Source organism: Lissotriton helveticus, chromosome 2_1 (assembly GCF_964261635.1).
Source record: "Lissotriton helveticus chromosome 2_1, aLisHel1.1, whole genome shotgun sequence".
NCBI classification, from domain to species: Eukaryota; Metazoa; Chordata; class Amphibia; order Caudata; family Salamandridae; genus Lissotriton; species Lissotriton helveticus.
Genome location: NC_136059.1, coordinates 46932720 through 46958531, shown reverse-complemented (window position 1 = coordinate 46958531; position 25812 = coordinate 46932720). Strand labels below are relative to the sequence as shown.

General features: G+C 42.7%; 1 protein-coding gene across 1 annotated transcript in view; it reads left to right on the top strand.

The window, feature by feature from the left end:
- Nucleotides 1-25812, top strand: part of LOC144820054 (long-chain-fatty-acid--CoA ligase ACSBG2-like) — a 191671-nt gene that overhangs the window by 150129 nt on the left and 15730 nt on the right. The window lies entirely within an intron of this gene.

The window sequence follows — 25812 nt, the reverse complement described above, 5'->3', positions numbered from 1 at the left end:
TAGCAAACCTCAGCCAGTATAAAGTTCCTGTCTGACAGTTGTCCTAAAAACACCTCCTAAAAACACTTTCCTCATATTACTACGAGTCTTATCTAAGGATGTAAGGGTTCACACGTGTTCACTTCCGTCCTGCAGGTAGTAGATGGTCTCAAGGGTAACAGAGACCAAAATTCAATTTAAATAAAATTTCCTCATGAAGCAGATTCTATATTCGGTAATGCAGATTAGTATTCAGAATATGCAGCTACTAATAATTGTGAGACCCTATTTGTAGGGTTATGGCTGTCAGCCAGCTTTGATTGTGCTGCCGCGGGACTCCGTCCCTCTCACATGCGGGAGACTTCACCAGATGCTTCACCGTATCATTCTGAATACTCATCTGCATTACAGAATATTGAATCTGCTTCATGAGGAAACTTTAATTAAATGAATTCTGGTATCTGTTACCCTTGAGACCATCTACTACTATTTACCTTCAGGACAGAAGTGCAACCGACAATAAGGACAGTAATCATAGCAATTTAGCCCTGAAGAAATCGCTGTGTACTTCATTGCAGCGACGGAACATGTGTTGGCTAGACTAAGACTCTGTACCAAGGAGCGCACAACAAGGACACTAAATCCTGGAACCACACAGAGCAGTGGATGAACAGTGTTTCTTTTTTCCTACACTCAATACTATACTAAATTAAATCTATGTACCACTAGCGTGCGCAGGGGACCTTGCAGTTTACAGTCAAAACTCTAGGCAGTTCTGTACGTAGAGACTGCGATATTACTACCTACGCAAATTTGGAGAAAAAAAACCAAGAATATGTTCATAGCAGTTATGTTATGTTATGTTAAAATTATTTCTACCGCGCACGGTCACCAGTCAGTTTCATGGCGCTCATAGACAAAAGCAGAGAAGGTGGACAGCGAGAATTATTCGTAAGCTAACTGGAAAAGATTTTTTTGAGAAGTATACGGAAACTAGTGTAACTGAGACAGAGTCAGATAGTAGTGGGAAGGGAGTTCCAAGTTGTGGGGGCAAGGAAGGAGAAGCAAGAGCCTCCATGCTTTTTGCGTTTGAACCTGGGGACGATTAGGAGGTTATGAGTGGAAGACCAGAGATTCTTTGAGGGGACGTAACGCTTAAGACTGAGGGAGGTGAAAGCTGGCGCAAGGGCAAGGAGTGACTAGAAAACAGTGCAGCCCAGTTTGAAAATGCATCGGGAGGCTACTGGGAGCCAATGCAATCTCCTCACTAGGGGCGAGACATGCTGGTGCTTAGGCTGTTGAAAGGCCAATCTGGCCGCCTGGTTTTGCACCAGGTGAAGCCGATGAAGGTGGTAAGCAGGGATCCCCACGTACAAGGAGTAGGCATAGTCAATACGGGAGGTTACAAGGGCCATAATGACAAGTATGAGGGCCTCGGTGGTAAGAAACCTGCGAATTTTGCCGATCCTGCGCAGATGGTAAAAGCAGGGAGAAGTGATGGCATTGATTTGAGGCCTCATAGATAGGTCACTAGAGATGATAACGCCAAGGCTCTTCACCGTATTGACAGGACAGGGTGGGGGGCCTAGAGAAGGAGGCCAGAAGCTGGAACTCCAGGGGTTGGAAGACCCTCCTGTCAGTACCAATTCTGTCTTGCTGGGATTGAGCTTCATCTGGCTGAAGTCCATCCACTCCGAGATGGCAAGCATTGTGGATTGGAAGTTGGTATGGGAGGAAGGGGAGGGATCAATGGGGAAAGTTAACTGTAAATCATCCGCATAATTGAAGATGGTGACAGGGGTGTGACGAAGAAAAGCTATAAGGGGTTGCATATAGAGATTAAATAAGAGGGGCGAAAGAGCAGAGCCTTGAGGGACACCACAGGAAAGTGAGGAATAAGGGGCAGAGAAAGTGGATAAATGAACCGATTGAGAACGCTGATGCAGAAAGGAGCTGATCCATGTTAAAGCCAAGCCCTGAATGCCCGCGTTTCTTTCACGGTCGATCAAGATAACGTGATCGACCGTGTCAAAAGCAGCCGACAGATCTAATAGAACAAGGGCTTGGGCTTGGTTCTTATCGGCACCTTATCTCAGCACATCCATTACGGCCACGATGACAGCTTCCGTGGAATGGGCCGGTCTAAACCCGCCTTGCTGATTATCTAAAAAAGAAGATTTTTCAATGAAAGTGCTGAGGCAGCGGGTGACATAAGTCTCCAAAACCTTCCCCAAGTAGGGGAGGAGGGAGATCGGCCGATAATTACTCAGGACAGATGGGTCAGCGCCGTGCTTTTTGAGTATAGGTACAACAACTGCCTGTTTAAAAGCATCAGGGACAGAGCCTGTGGCAAGCGAGTTGTTGAGAAGTGCTAACGGAGGGCCCGGACAAGCCAAGAAGGCGGCTTTCAGGATTTGAGGGGGACAACAGTCATTAGGTGAGCCTGAGCTGACTGCATGTAACAAGGAGCTAAACTCAGTCTGGGAAATGGGAGGGAACTCGTTAAAGCAGCAGGAATTCATGGGAGGTAAGAAGCAAGCAGTGGACAAGGAGGGGGGAAAAATATTGTTTTTAATGTTGGTGATCTTGTCAAGAAAAAAGGAATTGAGGGAATCACAAAGGGCCTGTGAGGGTTGGGGTTGAACAGTGACGCAATCGGGCAGGGAGTGTTCTTCTACAATTGTAAAAATATCTTTGGTTTTGGAGGCTGAGCTAAGAATTTTCTGGGAGAAGTAGGAGGATTTGGCCAATAAAATAGATTTTTTGTACAGTTTTAGTAAGTCGATACAGGCAGTTTTCAATAAGGGATCATAGTTACGCCTCCAACGGCGCTCAGCTTGTCTGAGAGCTAATTTATCCAATTTTAGTTGGTCTGTGAACCAACGCTAAGCTGAAGTGTGTTTATCTAGGGACCTGTATCGATACTCCTATTCCTGACCCTTATCCGGTTATAAATCACTAATATCCATACAACGGCACAGAAACCTGTTTCATAAATTAGTCATAGCGCATGCTGTCACATTAAGCAAGCACTATTCCTCCAGCCCCCTAGAAAGCACACCGAGTTCTTAAACAAATCCAAGCCTCAGCAAACCTGAGAAATCCCCGCCTGCTATGTTTTGATTTAGTCCGAGAACTCCTGTAAAGCACTGCAAGAACGATCAGTTCTTAGTGACATCTCTATTGACGTCTTATGTCCATCCTTACGTCAAACCCAGCACCTCTCAGGTATACATATACCAACGCTGCCCTAAGTAAAGACACGGTGGTGATGAACCTGGAGCAGTGAATACTTGCCGGAGAGCCCAGCTGATGCGAGAGCCCACGGACGCTGCCCCTCCCCTTTTGACGCGCTGAGGAAGACGCTGCCTTTCCTCTTGCCGAGGAATCCAGCCTCAGCGTTTCCAGCTTGCCCTCGCGGGTAACTGGGATACCGAGTCCTGAGAAAGAGATACCAGCCCTCCTGCCTTCTAAATCCCAGGTACTGAACTGACTAACCCCTTGCAGAGAATTCTTGAGTCAGATTCTTGGCAAAAAAAAGTTAACTTAAACGGCTACTTACTTACTCCCTCCCCTGTATTAGGCTTAGGTCAGGTACACCGGGGTAGGCGTAGTTAGAAGCACCAGTTGAGTATGATTAGTCAATGTATATATGTATGTATATCTTTTATCCATTTTAAAGTATCATATGGCTAAGAAACCATATCAATGCTTTTACAGTATTATTTTATAATCCTGCTTTTACTGTATGCACTTTACTTAACTATAAATATTGCAATTGTAGCGATTCATTTCTCTTGTATGAGAAAAGAGACTGATCAATAAATAACACCTTTTATTGAAAACGCCCTTCTCTTCTTTTCTCTACAATCTGGTGAAACTAAGTATGCACGTATTGACTGAGTAAAATAGCTGTCTTTTGTTTTCACACAACTCTAGAGATATACTCTTGATCAGGGAGAGCAAAGTTGTCATGTTCTATGGTTGTCAGAAACTAAATCCCTTCTTGTCTATCCAGGGAGGTTAAACTCCTCCTCGCCTATTCGAGAAAGCTTCTAGTGAACTCTGAGCTAGCTGGCACACAAAACTTAAGTCTAATATCGTCAGTAGAAGACCTAGTTAACCTCTGTCCTACGTCTATACTATTGAAGATATTATTCCAATAAGCAGAGCCTATTGGGATAATAGGAACTACACTACATGGCGCCCAACGGTTTGGTAAGGCGATAAATCTAACGCAAGGCATTAGAGTAACTCAGTCATGCTTTTTCACACAGACCCTTTCTCCCATAAATACTCCAAAGACGTCTGGAGTGGGTCAAAGGTTAAAAATCCGCCAAACTTAGTAGGAGGAGACTCCTATGTATGGTTTTTGGTTTATTCAACGTTGAAGGATACAGTGTTCCAAAATATTGTGCACCTAATCTTTGTTTCCTTGAAAACCTGATCTGCAACAAAAACAAAAAAAAAAACCTTCCTGTCAGTAAAATGTCAGACAGCGAAGGAGAAAGGGAGGCGGCTAGAATAGCAGCTCAACTCCTAGCGGATGACACGAGTCTCCTACAGCAAGACCCGGGTGCAATACTCATCCCGGTCAACATAAGGAAAACTATAACACTTAAACTTATAGAAAATGGACTGACATCGAGAGGTGGTACAGTCATATTCGTAATTGAGGCACACAAATATCGGCAGACAGAGGTATTCTATTCATGGATAAACTTTCCAGCAGCAAACGCTGTAACAAAGGAGTTCCACTATTACAAAATAGAGGAACCACCGGATATCTACACCCCTTTCGAGGAGGTGGAAATACCATTAAAATACCAAGAGCACCTGCTCTGGTTTAAAGGCGCCCTAAAACATAATAATCACATCACCAGGCTCGGTCCACTATGTAGACCAGGAGCAACGTGGCCAGTTCTAGCCAGCTACACACCACATCCAGACATTGAAAAAATGTCAATACCAGAACTTTTAGCACAGCTAAAACAACTGTTTAAAATACATAGACAACTAGTCCAATATGTAATGCGGACTTCAACAGTCCAACCAACTATTAATGTTCCACAGCTGACCCCTCATCAGGGGAACACAAATAAAATCACACCACAGAACATACAGTCCTGTCTAGGCAAGGTACCCATTAAACGGGAACAAATTCCATTCTGGTTAGCACAAAAAATCACTCAAATAGAGGCAGTATTTCCGGATACTACCCCTGTTGAGAAACACAGAATTCTGACTATCTGTCTTCCAATGGGGATCACACCACATGTGGAGGACTGTGACACTTGGGGCACAGTCTTTGCTTCCATTTACACAAAAACACATGGTGTTCCGTCCATGGCGGTAATACCAGATGTGCTAAAACAGATTCAAAATGAATACGGTCCAGAGCCTGCTTTAACTCTGGGTATGAAATTACTGAAAGACTTCAAGCAGGTATCAGCATTACTGTTATCCAACATAAAAGGAGAAGCAGCATCTGTGGCGATCCGCCAGAAATTGAAAGAGACAGATATAGCAGAACATCCATTTGAACTTGCCAGAATCATAGAAAAATCCTATGAAGAACTAGGAAGAGATAGTTTGGGTGGGAAACCAGTAAAACCCCAACTAACTGAAAATCCTGAAAAGGTATTTATTAAAAATAATCTGAACACTCCAAAAAGAGCTGGGATGGAAACAAACAATCCACTCCCAAAGAAAAAAGATTCCAGTCCAGAGGAAGGTCTCCTCGGCGGTCCAGAGGAAGGTCTCCTCGGCGGAGAGAAAGATCTCCGGACCAAGGACACAAGTCTCCCCAGAGGGAGCCCTCTGAGAATAAATACAACCTTAGAAATAGGGATAATTTAAAGAAACCTGATAGATATCAAGATATTGATACACGTCCATCTCGATCTTTTCAGACTTCCTCGCAGAAATGGGAAAGAAGAGGACGGTCAGAACAAAGGGAAGAGCACTTCAAGTCCAAAGACAAGGAACCTGCTCATCAAAGTAAAAAATTACAATTTCCAAAAAAGAAGGTAGCCAGTATTAAAGTAATCAAACATGCCGAGGATCCTGAGGACACAGCTGAAAAACGGAGAGTGGGCTCAGACAATGCTAGACAGCGCAGCAGAAGTGAGCATAGCTCGCAAGATCCTGATGAATCATCTGGAGACAGTGGACACAAACAAATACATTCAAGTGGAAACTGCAGATACCAGAGTTAGCAAACCTCATAAAATATATGAAATAACATTACATATAGAGGGAGATAAGACTAGGAAAATAAGGGGTCTATTTTGGGATAATCTCTCCAAAGGCTATGACATACTTTTAGCTGAAAAAGACTGGCCACCGGAGTTTGTCAGGGAGTGCCCTCATGGCGAAGAAATGATTATGCCTGCCTTCTCAAATCATATTCCAATACATAAAAAATATACACTTGCAAGAAAGTGGGCAGTAGCCTAAACTCCTGCATTATATAAAAACCATGTGGGATGGGATGAGGACTCTCCTCCTCACAAAATCCAGTTAAAATCTCAACCAACTGCACAGAGGCAGTACCCAATTAAGCAAGAAGCTAAAAAACAGGTCAGGGAGATCTTAGATCAACTTGAATACCAGGGGGTGATTGAAACTTGCACCTCACAAATGAACAATCCTTTGTTTCCTGTCTCCAAACCAGATGATTCATATTGTCTAGTTTTGGACTACAGACACCTAAACTCATGTTGCAAAACTTTTGCAGTACAAAACTCACACAGTGCAGCACTAATGAATAGCATAGTGCGCAAAAAATACAAAACAACATTAGACATCTCTAATGGATTATTTTGTCAAAATATAGCACCTGAAAGCAGATATTTGACCGCTTTCTCAATAAATGGCTCGCAGCAAAATTCTGTCATTTACCACAGGGGTTCAAGAACAGCCCAGGATTATTCTCAGCGAGAGTAACAGAGTTACTACAAATATATGATGATGAGGCATTATCTTATGTCGATGACATCTATCTAACAGATGATGACTTGGATACTCACTTGAAAAGAGTGAACACCATAATACTTGGGTTCGCAGCAGAGGGTTACAAATTCAACTTCAAAAAGTCAAGAATTGCCCATCTAACTGTCCTGTTTTTAGGATATGAATTATCAAGTGAAGGCAAAAGCCTGGCTGACAATTTCTTAGAGAAATGCGCTTTAATCCAAGCACCAAAACGCTGAAAAACTTACAATCAATTCTAGGTTTCCTGAATTTCGGAAGAACTTACATTATAAATTATGCAGAGAGAGTTAAACCTCTCTATGACCTAATAAAACCAGATTTTAAAATAATCAATTGGACTCAAAAACACACAGAGATTTTGAGATCATTGCAAACAGACATGTTAGCTAAAACAAAATTGCAAACACGCGATAACACACGCAACCTTGTAATCCGGGTCATCCCAGGAAGATGCGGATTCACATACCTAACCTCTAATGAGGGAGAAACGGTACCAATAGCATACAAATCACATTTGTACACAGAAGCTGAAAAAACATTCAGCATTAAGGAAAAGATTGTTCATGCGGTTCAAACAGCTGTAGCAGGAGAAAGAGACCAAGCTGACGGCAGACGGATTACAGTCAGAACAGCAGAATCAGCTTTTGAGGCATTAACAAGCCCATGTAATTTACCTACTGTGGCACTAAATCCAAAATGGATACAATGGGAAAATTCTCTTGCTACAGACAAAGTAAAATACTATTTTGACCCGGAAATGAAAAAATTAAAAAATCTAGAATAGGAAAGAGAATACCCTCTGCCAATCGACATTCTGCCCATACGACAATACGCCTGTGTAATTTATACAGACGGACATGCTCAACCCTCAGTTTGGGGAAAACTAGCCTATAACGCCACATGCGAGATTGTAAAAAACGTGTGGCGCGGAGGTAAATTGAGACCTCTGGTAACAAAATCACACTCGGTAGAAAATAATTCAGAACAACAAACTGAAATAATAGCGTTAAAAATGGCGCTAGATAATGCCGATCGCGAATTCCCGACACTAATAGTGTGCAATTCGTATTACTGCGTCAAATCATACAATAACGATTTACAGAAATGGATTCAAAACGGTTACAAAGATGACACAGGTGCCACAATCAAGCAAAAATCGCTTTGGGAACAAGTAGTTCTTTTACAGAAAGAACTACCAAAGACTCACGTGATACACTCACTGAGTCATCAGCGTGATGGCGTTCACACTGCAGGGAATTCATTGGCTGAGACAGCCACAACGGAAGCAACTAAATCGGCTTCCGTAGCTACAAAAAAGCGTTCAGAAAAATACATTGACGGGGAAACAATGCTGGCGGTGAAAACGTCATCAAAAAACGACTGCTCAGCGCTACCCATCAACTATCCACTCAATTATACATACATAATCGATGCAAACTCTGTTCCTTTTGCTCTAATCCCTGGAGTGGGGGATAGGGTAATTCCAAACACGAACAGGAGAGTCTTGTTAATAGCAGACGCACATATGGGTGAGGGTCTTAGACACCTTAAGTTTAAGGATTCTCTGGAAGAATTACAATCAATATACTGGTGGCCAGGAATGAGCCTGGAACATCACATATTTGCAAAAAACTGCCCAGACTGCAACAGAGATCGCAGTGGCGACCGAGACGGTATATTACCATGGCGTTTCGCTCCAGATTGGATTAAACAATAAATATTTTTTTTAAAAAAACAGTATGAATAATGCGTCATATTAACATGTAGAGACTATTATCACTTATAATGTATGCCCCAGCGCTCGGCTGATGCCAGAACTGTTATAAAAGATTTGCGAGTCTTTATCGACACATACGCAATTGGCATGCTACATTCTGACCAGGGTCCTGCTTTTAGCTCTCGAGCTTATAAGGAGGCCATGACCAGCATGGGCATTGCATTGCGGTACTCTTGTCCCTTTCATCCTGATGGAAACGGAATTGTGTAAAGAAAAAAACATGACATAAAGCAATCAATAACAGCAAAGGTATTAGGTTCGGGAGCTGGGTGGGTCAAACATTTAATAAGTGTCCAACGTAGTCTTAATAATCTGCCAAGAAATTCTCTAAGAGGTCTCAGTCCGTACGAACTATTGTTTGGGACTAGAATGTTAATGCAGGACCTCGATAGTCAAACTTCAGTGGTTAAAGAAAAATGCTTTGATATCAAAGATCGTTTGGCTATTTTACAGGACTTAAATGAAAAAAGAAAAGACCTGAGCAACATAAAGTTGAAACAACAGCCAACAACCACTGAAGAGAAACCACCTGTCCCAGCAAGGCCTGTCTGGATTCCAAAAATCGGGGATCTGGTCAGAGAGAAAATCGCGGTGAAGAAGGAATTTGGGCCTTCTTACAGAAAAGCAGTACCTGTCTTAGCTATCAACGGAACAAGATCAGTTGTACTACCGCCCCTTGCTGGTAAAAAGGAGAACCGAGTTGTATCCATCGACCTGGTTAAACCACAATCATGTGGCCGATAATAAGTAGTAGGCCAAGTGGACTCCCAAGAAGTAGTAGAACACCAAAGTTTGCTACAAACACAGAGGTTCAAACTGAGAGACTAATCACATTTGATAAACCTACAGTGGATCAACAAGGACTATGCAACAAAGCCATGGAACTCAAACCTCTTGAAAACCAAATCAAAATCTTACATCAAGAAACACCAGTCTACAATGATAACCACAGACTATGCTAATGAAACAAAGCAAATTCCAAAAACAAAAAGGAATCCAGAAGCAATTGAAACAATTGACAGAACAGCATCAGGCTACTTCATCAACTTCGATGATTTTTCTGAGGATCCAAGTGAACCTGAGGAACAGCCAACAACATCAAAAACTTTTAAAGACAAAGCAAAGGAACTCAGTCATCAACTACAAGAAACCTATCTGATTTCTCCATGGATTGAATTTTGGGTGGCACTATGTGTATTTGTCCTCATACTTTGGCTTATCATGGTACTATGCTTGGGACATTTCATTGAGGGAAAATATGTTACAATGGACACAGCAAGTCAGAAAATCAACTTGGTCCTGAAACCACACAAGTCTTCACACATCGAGAAAGAGAGAACTTTCTTCAGTAAACTTCACAGCCAATCCTATTCCCGGTGGGGTAGCATGGGACAAAACTGATTACGATATCTATGGCCCGGTCGAGCTCTTGAAGTATCCTCATCAATTTAAGGTTTCATTAAGTGACTTTGTAAAACCGAGCACATTCACTGATGATTGGGACTTTGAAAGTATTAATGATATGATGTCAGATCTAGTGATGTCAGCTAAATTTACAGAACATGATTATTTGCAAGGTTCATCTAATTATGACCAAATGTATTGTTACAACCACTTTGGTAACCATTATCTGCATAAATCTGCTCAACCGAGAAATGTTTTTAATTTTAATCAATGGGAACATTGTGCACTCCACCAAAAGGCAGTTCAAAATCATTTTATGATAAATTTTCATACTTCTCAGGGTTTAACACAAGTAATGCAGAAACATTTTATTTTAGAATGTTAAATAAAACAGGAGTGAAAACCATGCTTACGAACACAAAATTAATCTATTCAGAGACATTTTTTGAAAAAATGAAAACATTCGGTTTTGATTTCTGGAACAATAATATTGAAACGAAAACAATCTGGGGTACAAAAGATTGGCAAGTGCAAGGTATAGAATCATTATTTAGAGCCTGCATGATCCCAGAACAAATTATATTTTTGAATGATACAATTCAACAGACTACCTGTCTTGGCCTAGCCAAAATTAAAGACTTGAACAAACCGTCTATTCCGAAACCAACACCAGACAGTAATCGCACTGAAGATGTTGAAATAGACGTTTCCCATATTTTAAACCAAAACAGAACACATCCTGAATGGAAAAAATGGTTGATCTGGCCCACAGACACAAATAACTGCCAAAATAGATTCCTGAACAAAATACAGGGGTTCAAATAGAACAGGCCAGACCCTAGATACTCCCAGAGACAACATCCAGGGATTATAACAACTTACAGTGTAGGGAAACTCTGCCTCGAATGGCTACAAACATCCACACTGGTTGAAATTAAGCAACACTTGACTTTACTTAAGGAAGGTGCTGACTTACGTGATTTCATTATGGGACCACGCAAACAGCGTCAAAAACGTTTCATAGCGGCCTCTATATATGCAGCTTACAACGAAGCTTGGAAAGAAACTCAAATTGAAACAGCGGAGAAAATACGGGAAATTGACCGTGTTAATTTGGAAAAATCACTTTCTGTTGTGGACAATGGGTTAATGACTCTGTCTTCCAGAATATATTCACTGGACAGTATTGTATCATCTGCAATCGATATAATAGAGCAAGACTTACTGATGTTGCAACACGGTCAGTCCCAATTGCGTTCTATTGTACAGCTTGGCTGGACGTTACAAAATCTGCGTTCAGGCTACGTGCCTTGGCGTTTAATCAACACAACGTCATTATTCAGTATCTTCTAGAGTTTTTTCTAGCGAATTTAAATCTTTTTGAATTCGACCAAGGTATTAGTGAGCCGAGAGCCCCAACTTTTGTTGGAAGAGACGCCAATACAGTTATAGACTATATATTTGTTTCAAATGGGGTCTTGGCAAAGGTATACGAGTACAGTGTAGTTGACCATATTTCATCGGATCACCATCCAGTTCTCTTGTCCTTGGATTTAGACTGTTTCCGCACTGTCAGTCCGCCAAGTATGGCAGCCATAAAGGATCTGAAATCTACAGAGCAGGGAAGGCGCCTGAAATGGGAGATGATTGTCCCAGAAGATTTCTTTCATGCAATTGCCCAAGAGTCCGAGGACAGCATGGCAGTATGTCTGGACTCAACTGCAGAGGGCCCTAAGGTCCTGATAGCCTTCGAAGACATCTGTTCGAGGATTAGTAAGAACTTGGAACGAAGGTCGGTTAGGCAAGGGAATATAAATACCCATAAATGGTTTAATAAGGAATGTTCGAGGGCCCACAGTGCTCTGATGAAAGCCATCAAGCAGAGACCTAGAGATAAATCCTTAGTGGCCAAACTAAGAAAAGAATATAAAACTATAACCCAAAAACGCAAAAATGAAATCAAGGAGGAAGCATGGAATAGCTTACTCTCAAAGGAAGCCCTGAAAGACAGCAAAAAGTTTTGGGCCATCGTAAATCAGCCCTTTTTCTCCGACAATGGGCAAATGGATTTAGACTGTGTCATTGAAGATAACAGATGGCTAGCCCATTTTGGCAAAATCTACGAGTCTACATCCCCTGCCTTAACTGACAAAATCCATGACCATACTAATCTGGTCATGGACTTTAACATCATGGAAGTTGAAAGGGCGATTAGAGAGACTAACAAACATAAGGCCCCGGGCCCTGATGGAGTACCAGCAGATCTCTATATACAGTACCCACAATTTTGGTCCAAAATGTTATCTAACGTTTTTAATGCTATCCCTACAGCTGGCTTCCCATCCTCCTGGTCCACCTCCATAATTGTGCCTATATTTAAGAAAGGAAATAGGGCGGACCCGGCCTGCTACAGACCAATCTCCTTGCTGGACTCTGCCGTTAAAATCTTAGGCAGAGTCATTTTACACAGAATGGAGGATTGGCTGGAGGAGAGCGGGATCCTTTCAGACTTGCAGTACGGGTTCAGGGCACATAGAGGGACAATCGACCAATGCTTGAACCTCCATTTAATTATTAGCAAATACACTGTGGTGAAGGGGGGGCTTCTTTACTTGGGATTTATGGACCTATCTTCAGCGTTTGACTTGGTGAATCGTCAAAAATTATGGACCATCTTACACAACTCTGGATTGGACACTACTTTGGTTAATTTTTTACATGACCTCCACTCTAATTTGTTTGCAACGGTTAGGGCATCAAGGGACGGTAGGTGTACAGCAAAGTTTAGATCAGGGAGAGGGGTCAGACAAGGGTGCATCCTGGCCCCTCTACTCTTTACACTGTACATCAACGCCTTGGGGAAATTCCTGAACACAGCCACCTTGGATACTCCGCGCATGGGGGGCCTACCTATTCCGGTCCTCCTATACGCGGACGACGCTGTTCTCATAGCGCGGACTGGTATAGGGCTCCAAAAACTTTTGGACCATTTTGGCCAGTTCATGGAAGCCCTTGATTTAAAAATTAACACCGTCAAGTCCCATGTTATGGTTGTTGGTTCGCGAAAGAAAAACATGAAGATCAGATCTTTCAGTTCCAATAATTCACCAATTTCAAGGGTGCCCTCTTTTTGTTATCTGGGCGTCACCTTTGACGAGAGAGGAACCTGGAAGCCACAAATGAAACTCAAGGAAAATGGAGTAATTAGGTCAACAGCAGCACTTTTGAGCTTTTCGAAAAAATTGGGCTCGAAACCTATGGAAGCGATGACCAAGATTTATAGAGCCAAATGCTTGGCAATTGCTTCCTACGGGGCAGATATTTGGGGCTATGTCTCGGTCCCAGGCATACAAATTGCTGAAAATAATTTTTTACGGGCCTTGTTGACTCTCCCGAAATCTTCCCCCATACATTCATTGCATAATGAACTAGGTATGGGGTACGTTACCGATCTTCTAAAAATGTCCCCAGTACTTTGCTGGATCAAAACCTGGACCAATGAAGAAATCGGTTTGAATCACTCCATCCTTAAGGATTGTACATCTCTAGATAAAGCTCTTACCATTCCATGGCTAGCATATGTTAGAGCGGCATGTGCTAGCCTAGGGCGTCCGGAAATGTACTCTCTTCCGCAACATCTTAAAAAAGAGGATGCAAAGTGGGTGAAGCAACATTTTCGATCTCTGTTGGAAGGCGAAAGAGAATCGGCCGAAATTAGTAAACCCACAGTGAGATTACTTTTTCAACTTTCCACTACTACAGAGATGGAACCCTATTTAAAATATGTTACAAAGCCCTACCATCGATTTCTGCTCATTAGGTTTAGAGTTAATTTGATCCATTTTATCCTTGGTACGTATACAGATTGGGGTACTCCAGAAAATTCTCCCCCTTGTACATGCGACTGTTTTTCAACACAGGACACTTTGCATCTGGTTATGCTGTGTGAGCACTATTTGGTCCTGCGGAAAAAATTTCTTGTGCCCATTTTAAAACCTTTAAACTTCGTTCAGGTACGGCCAGCATTACTATATTTACAGATGTTGAACTCAGTGCCAGTCGCTTATGGCGTAGCCTGTTTTTTAGTAGCTGCCGCCAGACAGAAAAGAGTAAGAAATGCTGTACTATTAACCCATGAAAACTGATCGTTTATATATACTATGGTGAAATTCATATACTGTTATCTTTAGGTGTTCCCTGTATCTATCAAATCGTTTTTTATTAACACTCCCTACCCTTTGTTTTTAAGTAGGAATGCAATCAACCCTTACTACTGATTTAATTGTTTTGTATATAAAAAAATAATAATTTTTTGTATTATGTATTGCTTTTATGGTTTTAATTAACCGAATAAAGTTTTTTTGACTGACTGACTGACTGGCATAAATCTGCTCAACCGAGAAATGTTTTTAATTTTAATCAATGGGAACATTGTGCACTCCACCAAAAGGCAGTTCAAAATCATTTTATGATAAATTTTCATACTTCTCAGGGTTTAACACAAGTAATGCAGAAACATTTTATTTTAGAATGTTAAATAAAACAGGAGTGAAAACCATGCTTACGAACACAAAATGAATCTATTCAGAGACATTTTTTGAAAAAATGAAAACATTCGGTTTTGATTTCTGGAACAATAATATTGAAACGAAAACAATCTGGGGTACAAAAGATTGGCAAGTGCAAGGTATAGAATCATTATTTAGAGCCTGCATGATCCCAGAACAAATTATATTTTTGAATGATACAATTCAACAGACTACCTGTCTTGGCCTAGCCAAAATTAAAGACTTGAACAAACCGTCTATTCCGAAACCAACACCAGACAGTAATCGCACTGAAGATGTTGAAATAGACGTTTCCCATATTTTAAACCAAAACAGAACACATCCTGAATGGAAAAAATGGTTGATCTGGCCCACCGACACAAATAACTGCCAAAATAGATTCCTGAACAAAATACAGGGGTTCAAATTGAACAGGCCAGACCCTAGATACTCCCAGAGACAACATCCAGGGATTATAACAACTTACAGTGTAGGGAAACTCTGCCTCGAATGGCTACAAACATCCACACTGGTTGAAATTAAGCAACACTTGACTTTACTTAAGGAAGGTGCTGACTTACGTGATTTCATTATGGGACCACGCAAACAGCGTCAAAAACGTTTCATAGCGGCCTCTATATATGCAGCTTACAACGAAGCTTGGAAAGAAACTCAAATTGAAACAGCGGAGAAAATACGGGAAATTGACCGTGTTAATTTGGAAAAATCACTTTCTGTTGTGGACAATGGGTTAATGACTCTGTCTTCCAGAATATATTCACTGGACAGTATTGTATCATCTGCAATCGATATAATAGAGCAAGACTTACTGATGTTGCAACACGGTCAGTCCCAATTGCGTTCTATTGTACAGCTTGGCTGGACGTTACAAAATCTGCGTTCAGGCTACGTGCCTTGGCGTTTAATCAACACAACGTCATTATTCAGTATCTTTAACCTTACTGATACACAAATCAGCTTGGCACAAAAGGGTGCAGAATATACAATTCTGAGCATTGAAAAACTTGAGAGATTACCATTGATAATGCCAGAACGACCTGTCATTGAATGGATAATACATGGAATCATAACTATTCCGATAACGACTTTCCAATTTCGATACTGCCAAAAATATATACAGGCAGGTCAGTATGAAAGGTTGGGTAAAGGATACATTATGTCAACATGGAACTTACCTTATACACACACATGTTATAGTAATACAGGACAGAGTGTATTTCTTAGTGGTAATAATTGTGAAAAATCACTAAGTCGTATACTTCTGTGTCAGGGTATAAGTTTACATGGGGCCTGTGAAGGGACTTCAAATAACCTTTCATGTCACCAGCTCGGCACACCTGCAACGCAAATAGAACCATTCTTTAGAAGACTTTCTAACGGGAGTTACATTCTAATTGTAGATCACAGATGTTGTGGCTTACTGCCAGGAAAACCTTATCTAGTAAGTGTGAGCTCCATGGTCACTTGTTGTGAGCAAGTATTGTTTCCGAATGACGCTATAGACAGGGAGGGAAAAATTTGGCCCAGTTTGAATATCTCTACTATTCGAATTTAAACTTTAAGCAGAATGAAGACTGTGCTCCTACAGACGCCAGTACACTTGATGTCATCAAAAGAAACGTATGATCTCCAAGTTGCAAGGACAACGGGAGAAATACATGCATTGTTATCAACAAATTGCCCCCTACACTTCGCAGAAATGCTAAGCGAAATCTTAAATATTTCTGATACAAATGGTATCGCGAGTGTATTTAAGACCGTTCTTTCGGGACTGTTAACTCCATTCAAAGCAGTCCTGGGAATATTTCCCAATTTTGTCCATTCTGTCTTTGGCGGACTTCCACTCCTGTTGGGACTCGTAGCAGGCATCCTATTTTTGCTACTCTTGCTTCGTTATGGCAAGCCATGTCACAGACAAGACTCCAGCAACAATGGAAGAAACGATCCTAGCTATACGCTATCGGGACCGCATAACTAAAGTCCTTGGATTAGCCCGGCTAAGAGATCTGAATATGACCTGTTTTTTTTCGTTCAGACCCATATGGCAGGATTGTGTCTTACCTGTATTGAGATGCATGCTATGTGGCGAAGAATGCGTGTTGGACACCTATCTTACACTACAATCAGAAGTACCATTGGATGCAGATACTTTGTTGGGTCCAGTAAAGGCTCATGCATTGTGCTGTCCCCAGCGGCTACCTATCCTGATGACGGCATTCGTGGAGACTTCACCACTACGATTGAAGGGTAGTGAAGTACAGGGTGAGAGCAGCATCAACCAGGTACGGCCTTCTGTAAGCAATGCTGATCGAAACATCACTGAAAGCGAACATGCGCACGACTGCATGATAGCGACATTTTCCAACTTGGTCGAACTTTCACCTGAGGCGGTAGACTGTTTTTTTGAGAGTCTGTCTGAAATGATGTTTTCACCAGAACAGAGAGAGTGACTTTAAGCAAACGTGCACACAGCGTTCCCTGAACTCTGAATTTGGCCCTCAGCTTTAAAAACAAAGCTACTGGGAACTTTTTTTCCTTCTTCCCCTGAAAACGAAAACTTTTTTCCCAAATCCAAAATATTTACCTTTTTGGCACTTATCTTCTGCTTAAAGTAAAACTATTCTTAGAGAACAGAGCTTCTATTTTTAGGAACTCTAGAGACATTACATTACCTCAGCCTCTAGCATATTTACAAGTATTTGTATTTATATGTGATGAAGTGGTCTCGCACTTTTGTTTCTGTATTAAGAGCCATTTCATGTGTTATTTTCGCGAATCATTCATGCTGATATAAATGTGCATCCTTTTCTTGAATGATTACACTGCTTGAATGCATACAGTACCTATACTCATTTTCGTGTATTTCGCATATGCCATTTTTCAAATGCAAAGAATGTATTTTGGGGTGGTCCGGTATACACATGCACTATTAGTTATGTTTACTATTGCTTAGGTTAGTAAATATGGACATGGAATTCGTGGAGTGGGTGTAGTGTGTTTATCTAGGGACCTGTATCGATACTCCTATTCCTGACCCTTGTCCGGTTATAAATCACTAATATCCATACAACGGCACAGAAACCCGTTTCATAAGTTAGTCATAGCGCATGCTGTCACATTAAGCAAGCACTATTTCTCCAGCCCCCTATAAAGCACACCGAGTTCTTAAACAAATTCAAGCCTCAGCAAACCTGGGAAATCCCCGCCTGCTATGTTTTGATTTAGTCCGAGAACTCCTGTAAAGCACTGCAAGAACGATCAGTTCTTAGTGACATCTCTATTGACGTCTTATGTCCATCCTTACGTCAAACCCAGCACCTCTCAGGTATAAATATACCAACGCTGCCCTAAGTAAAGACACGGTGGTGATGAACCTGGAGCAGTGACTACTTGCCGGAGAGCCCAGCTGATGCGAGAGCCCACGGACGCTGCCCCTCCCCTTTTGACGCGCTGAGGAAGACGCTGCCTTTCCTCTTGCCGAGGAATCCAGCCTCCAGCGTTTCCAGCTTGCCCTCGCGGGTAACTGGGATACCGAGTCCTGAGAAAGAGATACCAGCCCTCCTGCCTTCTAAATCCCAGGTACTGAACTGACTAACCCCTTACAGAGAATTCTTGAGTCAGATTCTTGGCAAAACAAAGTTAACTTAAACGGCTACTTACTTACTCCCTCCCCTGTATTAGGCTTAGGTCAGGTACACCGGGGTAGGCGTAGTTAGAAGCACCAGTTGAGTATGATTAGTCAATGTATATATGTATGTATATCTTTTATCCATTTTAAAGTATCATATGGCTAAGAAACCATATCAATGCTTTTACAGTATTTTATAATCCTGCTTTTACTGTATGCACTTTACTTAACTATAAGTATTGCAATTGTAGCGATTCATTTCTCTTGTATGAGAAAAGAGACTGATCAATATATAACACCTTTTATTGAAAACGCCCTTCTCTTCTTTTCTCTACAATCTGGTGAAACTAAGTATGCACGTATTGACTGAGTAAAATAGCTGTCTTTTGTTTTCACACGACTCTAGAGATATACTCTTGATCAGGGAGAGCAAAGTTGTCATGTTCTATGGTTGTCAGAAACTAAATCCCTTCTTGTCTATCCAGGTAGGTTAAACTCCTCCTCGCCTATTCGAGAAAGTTTCTAGTGAACTCTGAGCTAGCTGGCACACAAAACTTAAATCTAATATCGTCAGTAGAAGACCTAGTAAACCTCTGTCCTACGTCTATACTATTGAAGATATTATTCCAATGCGCAGAGCCTATTGGGATAATAGGAACTACACTACAGAGCGTCATGCAGGCGTTTAGTTTTAGTGGTTCTCAGTGGGGCGACCACATCGCACGCCTGTTTCAACCATTGATCGAGGACGTCTGTTTGGGTAGACGTCATGGTCATGTCGCTGGGGGTTGTGGTAAGTAATATGGAGTGAAATTCAGAGATGTCGGCTCGCTTCCAGTTTCGTGCAGTGAGATTGGTTGTGAGTAAGGGACAGTTGGGCAGAGCAAGCTCTAGTGAAAAGGAGATAAAACAGTGATCCGACCAGGTGCAGGGATAGACTAGGGGAGCAGTCAGGATACAATGATAATTTTACCTAAACTGTTGTATCACTTTGTTAGTATCCCACCCATGGCCAGCCTTTAAGTGCTGCAGTCTCACCTGGTGAGACTAACATGAGGGGTAGTCAGGCTGGAGTGGAGTGAAGGACGCACGTCCACCCCAGTGGCTAGGGTGGTTTTCATGTTCCAGATGTGGAGGCCGATTGTCTGGCTGCCCAAGGTCTTTATCTGCGGCAAAGATTCCTTCCCACGCAGGCACTTCTGCATTTGATACAGGAGAGGGAACAACCCAGGAAAGGAAAGCTTTGTAACGAACTTCCACGAAGGAATTCATGATCCCCATAGCCTTGGAGGGGAGACAGCCTTTACACAGCGGATCGAACAACACTGGGCCTTATTAGCGTGGTCTGCACCATGATTGTGTTCTTACAATGCATTCCTTTACCATGCAAGTCGTTACAAGATGTAATCGATTTGTATGAAATCAGCACAGCCAACACATGTTTTCACCTGAAAATACTTCTTCAGAGCTGTGAAGACAAAAGACATGAGGATGTGTACTCATTTTCAAAAGTAGTTAGTCAGTCACTCGGCTAGAAATGTGGAATTGAAGGACGAAAAACATAGAATGTCCCGGCGATAAGTAAAAAGTCAACTGATGTATAAAGCATATTGTGCACCATACTAGACCCACTAATGTGAAAAAAAGATATTTAAAGTGTAATGACATGCCAAGCATGTGTCACCATATAAAGAAAAAGTGATTGTGCAGATATAAATGCTACTAAAGGAAAAAATTATGAAGGGGCAAAACCAATCCTGGTATAAACTGAGAAATACTATCACCATAAGATGTAAAAGAACAAGAAGAGATAAGGAAATATTTTACCCGCTGTCAAGTAGCACCATAGGGCATCAATTTGTAGAGATGAACATGGATTTGGAAAATGAAAAATTATGTTGTGCTGAGATTCCACCATGAGTGCAGAGACTCCTCACTTGTAAATATGCAAGTCATGAGCCCCTTTGGGAATTGGGTCCTTCGATTGTGTTTTGACATCTTTTTAATCTACCCAGACTATCACCGATACTTCTCTGTATGTTGGAGATATATGATGCCTCAGACTGACTTTTTGCGTTTAACGACGTGTTGCCTTTCTGGATGAATGTGTTTGTTACGGTGAGGAAAATGGTTACCATCCCACTCAGGAGATCCTCAATCTTACCTCTGCGTGGCCACGTATATAAGGTTCTGTAATTTAATAGAAAGCCACGTTCTGAAAAGTACCAATGAATAGATAAAAGGCCATGTGTGCTGGTTGGCCTAAAGACGTGGCACAGTGTAGTGACTGTTCTGAGACTTACACCTCCCGCCTGCTGAATCTAGGCGCTCTGGGGGAAAGTCCACTTGTGACTCAGGAGCCCAAGAGTGACAGACATGGGCTTCGACATTGGTATTATCTGACCAGCTGGACCTAATATTGGAACATACATGTCACAGAGTACGATGCTATATCTACCTCTTACAGAGTACGATGCTATATCTGCCTCTCACAGAGTACGATGCTATATCTATCTCTCACAGAGTACGATGCTATATCTACCTCTCACAGAGTACGATGCTATATCTTCCTCTCGCAGTGTACGATGCTATATCTACCTCTTACAGAGTACAATGCTATATCTACCTCTCACAAATTACGATGCTATATCTTCCTCTCGCAGTGTACGATGCTATATCTACCTCTCACAAATTACGATGCTATATCTATCTCTCACAGAGTACGATGCTATATCTACCTCTTACAGAGTACAATGCTATATCTACCTCTCACAAATTACGATGCTATATCTATCTCTCACAGAGTACGATGCTACATCTACCTCTTACAGAGTATGATGCTATATCTGTGGAGAGTAGAGGGAGTTGGTGTCCTCTACCGGATTTATATCATCACAGGCAGTACGTGTTTTGGAATTCGCAATCTTCTTTATGTGATGTGTGCCTGTTTTTTTTCTTTTATGTTTTCTTTCCTTTTCAGGTATTGTATTTTAATGTTTCTCTAAATTAAAATAAGATAAAAAAAATACAATTAGGTCAATAAGGTGCTAAAAACTGCCCGGTTAAAAAATGGTTCAATTAAACCAACGACCTTCAAACCTCTGAACAAATTAATTACTGAACACAGCAATGTTTTAAACTTGGTGTTGATCTCTGTTTCCATGGGTATAATAAATGTCCTTCCTGTCAGAGCCTGGTGCCCGAGAACAATTATGGCCCAAGAGACACCCAGCCCATCGTTTGAAGACCTCTAAATTAAAGTGTGAAAAGTTCCATAAAAAGACATACCAAAGATAGAATTAGCCCACCCGGCTGGCCAGAGAATGAGAACCCTCATAATAGTGGCTTCAAAGACACGGAGCTCCCTTGATAGTGTTGTGCTACTATGAAATATTCAATCCTAAATATTGAGTGTCAACAATGTTTCAACTCAGTAGCAGTAACTATGGGTCATCATCAGGTTATCGTCAGGAAGGAGGAAATAAGGTCTCCAAGCCGCCTCTCATGTCTACAATCAAGGCAGGTGAGGCTGGCAGTTAACAATGCAGCAAATCCTGGTGATAACAGTACTGACTTCTAAAGGTTTGCATTTGTCAGATTTCATGAACATTGTTGGTTATCTATGAAAAAAATATTAGTGATTTAATGTCTATTGGTGTAGAGCCCGGCTCGGTGACCCTGTGGACGCATTTTAAAATGAGAAAAAATATATATTACACCACATGAAGAAAAGCTGTGTGGCCTTCAGCTTGTAGCTAAGATCATGAAATTCCATTTCCTTCAAAAATATATTTGCCAAATTGACTAGCAAACTGCACCAAACAGAGCACAGCATAGTCTCTACAAAATAACTTCAATGTCAGTATTTCCCAACCTCAATCAATCAATCAATCAGGTGTCTGTTGAGCGCGACTACTCACCCCTAAGGGTCTCAAGGTGCTGGGGAGATGCAGGGGGTCACAGATTCCAGTCCATCAAGGAGAGGGGTTTTGAGGTTTCTTGCGAAGATGGGTAGCGATGTTGTCTGTCTGAAGTGGAGCGGAATGTCATTCCAGGCCCTGGCCGCGAGGAAGGAGAAGGAGCGGCCTCCCTATCTGATCTTTCTGACTTGGGGGACCACGGTGTAGGAGAGATGAGCTGATTGTAGGGTCCTTTGGGGTGTGTGGCATTTGAGTCGGCTGTTCAGGTATGCTGGTCCAGTGTCGTGGAGAGCCTTATGAGCATGGGTTAGCATCTTGAAGGTGACTCTAGCTTCGATGGGGAGCCAGTGGAGTGTGCGCAGGTGCTGGGAGATGTGGCAATGTCTTGGCAGGTTGAGAACCAGTCTTGCGGCGACGTTTTGGATGTTCTGTAGCTTGCGGGTGACGTTTTTGTTTATTCCGGCATAGAGTGCATTGCGGTAGTCGAGACTTCTGCTGACCAGGATGTGAGTGACGGTCTTTCTGTGTTCGAGGGGGATCCATTTGATGTCTTACGTAGGAGGCAGAGGGTGTGGAAGCAGGAGGATGAGACAGAGTTGATCTAGCAGTCCATTTTGAGCTCTGAGTCCAGGATGATTCCCAGGGTGCGTGCGTGGTCTGTGGGGGTGAGTGGGCTTCCGAGGGCGGGGGGCCACCAGGTGTCGTTCCAGGCATCAGTGTTTGGGCCCATGATGAGTACTTCCTTTTTTTGGTGTTTAGTTGTAGGCTGCTGTTTTTCATCCATTTGGCGATGGCTTCCATGCCTTCTCGAAAGTTGTTTCTCGGTGTTGGGTTTGTTGGACAGGGAGAGGATGAGTTATTTGTCTTCTGCGTATGACACAATGTGGAGTCCGTAGGTTCTGACGATGGGGTCGAGCGGAGCCATATAGATGTTGAAGAGCGTAGGGCTGAGGGAGGACCCCTGTGGGACTCCGCAGGTGGTAGGTGTAGGGTCAGAGAGGAAAGAGGGGGAGTCTGCCCGCTGCGTTCTGCCAGAGAGGAAGGTGCGGATCCAGTTGAGGGCTTTGTCTTGGGTCCCTGAATTGTGGAGTCTGCGTATAAGGATGCGGTGAGAGACTGTGTCGGAAGCCACAGAGAGGTCGAGAAGGATAAGGGATGCTGTTTCTCCTTTGTCCATTAGGGTGCAGATGTCGTCTGTTGCGGCTAGGAGGGTGGTTTCCGTACTGTGGGTTTTTTCTGAAGCCGGATTGGGAGGAGTCGAAGATGTCTTGTTCTTTGATGAATGTGGCGAGTTGGCTCTTGATGGCTTTCTCAATGTCTTTCGCTGGGAAAGGGAGCAGGGAGATCGGTCTTTAGTTTTTGAGGCTGGTGGGGTCCGCCAAGGGTTTCTTCAGGAGGGGGTTGATCTCGGCGTGTTTCCAGTCGTCGGGCAGTTGCCAGGGAGCAGTTGATGGTGTGGCAGAGCATGGGTGCGATGGTGTCGGCGGCTCTGTTGAAAATGTGGTAGGAGCAGGGGTCTGTGTGGCCCCATGGTGGATTGACTTCATCGTCTTCAGAGTGTTTTCGGTGGTGAGGGCTGTCCAGTTGTCAATCGTTGGCTTCAGGGTGTTGGGGGTGGTTGGTGAGGGTTCAGTGTGTTGGTTGTCTTCATCAAAGTTGTCGTAATAGCTCTTGATTTAGTTTGTGGAAAAAGGTGCTGAGTTTATCGCTAAGGTCTTGTGAGGGGGAGATGTCAGTGGACTCGCTGGTGGGTTGGGCGAACTCCTTGATGATGTTGAAGAATTCTTTGCTGTTGTATGCATGAATCGAGATTCTGTCTTCAATCACTTTTTTTCTTGGTTCTCGGATGTGTTGGTGGTAGGCGGTGGTGGCGGCTCTGAAGTTCTTGTGGGCTTCTGTGGATTTGGTATTCCTCCAGGCCTTTTGGAGGCGGCGGTAAGTGAATCTGGACTCTCGAACTTTGGTGGTAACCCATCTAGCTTTCTTGGAGTGGGTGTTGTTGTTTTTCTTGAGCGGGGCTATGGTGTTGGAGCTGTCTGAGATCCATCTGTGCAGGGTACGGGCTGCGGTGTTGATGACGTCTTTTTCTGCGATGGTTGGGGTGGAGTTGCTGAGTGATGAGGTTAGCTGGTCGTTGGTGATGAACCTGATCATGGCTTACCGCTTGTATACTAATGTGTGAATCAGGCAGTGTACTTTGGCAAGACTAACGTCCCTCTTAAGTCTGGGATCTGTCTGAAAAACAAACATCGTGTACATACTTAAGGAACACTGAACAAGCTCCTGCACGTGTCTGTGACAGAAACACACACAGCATAGATTGCTGGAACTGTGGTGTCAAACGCTATTAGTAGTAATTGGATCAGTCATGTTACTCATCTCATAGAAGACTGATGTGCTGAATGTCAGTTGTAAACATAAGCTATCTTTGTTTAGATCAGATAAAGTTAGCACAATGTGGAACCAAACTATTTCCCTTTGAATCAGTCAAAAGACGTATTCACTTGAATTCAGTGTATCTAGTTTAAGAAATGCATACCTAGATTTACTCATTTTTCACGCAAACAACACCTTATGCAAATTTGATGCACTTCATTGCACCAGGAGAAAAACACAGCACAGTGCCATGTCTAGAAAGAATGGCCTTCTGATGGTGTCATCTCCTCTGCTGGTGCTTGCAAGACCCCATGGTGCAAAAGTGAGTGTGCACTCTCTAGCATAGGATTGGTAGAAGTAGCGGCTGCTACTGGATCCGGGTGGTGATGCGGGTCTAGGGCATGGGAGTTGAAGGGAAAAAAAGTTTTTAAAAAAACAAAACACATGTTTGGGCTGCCCGCCGCCTCACCTTCCTCCTTTTCTTCCTGACTCTGGTCCCGCAACAGGATACAGGAATTAGCAGGAAGCACCAGTCTCCCAGTCTTCCGATAGCCAATCACCACGCTGCAATGCAGCGTGGTGATTGGTCTGAGCGCCATGGAGCTCGGCCAGGGATTGAGGGCCTGGACATGTTCTTCACGCAATGCAAAGTGCGCATGAATGTAGGGCTGGGCAAATAGTCACGTGCACTTCAGAGTGGACAAACCACTCCTCCCCTGCTCCTCTGTCATTGGAGCAGCCCTACCCTAAACACAAAGCTGCAGCAGAAGGAAACATAAAATGATAATACCAGGAGTTATTATTATTTTATGCTTCCTTTACTTCACTGCTGCAAAACAGTGTGGCGACTCTCCCCCACCTTAGCGGAGGAGCCGCTACTGATTGGTAGTGGATGCATACCCTTCCGGTATAAAGTTCCATGTGTGATCAGTCTCATGCATTGGATGTGTGTTGTGCACCCCAACACATGTGCAATGTGCTTTTTTGTGAAATGATCACATCTGCTATTTGCCTGCTTCAAGGATGCATTAGTGTATGACACAACGCCCGGCAGGACTATCCTCATAGACAGGGCTTTGCGTCAAAACCAACGGATGTTTGCACTGATCCATCCCACTGATGCCCCCTTTAGGAAAAGCTGGGTAAAGTAGTCTTTGCATTATC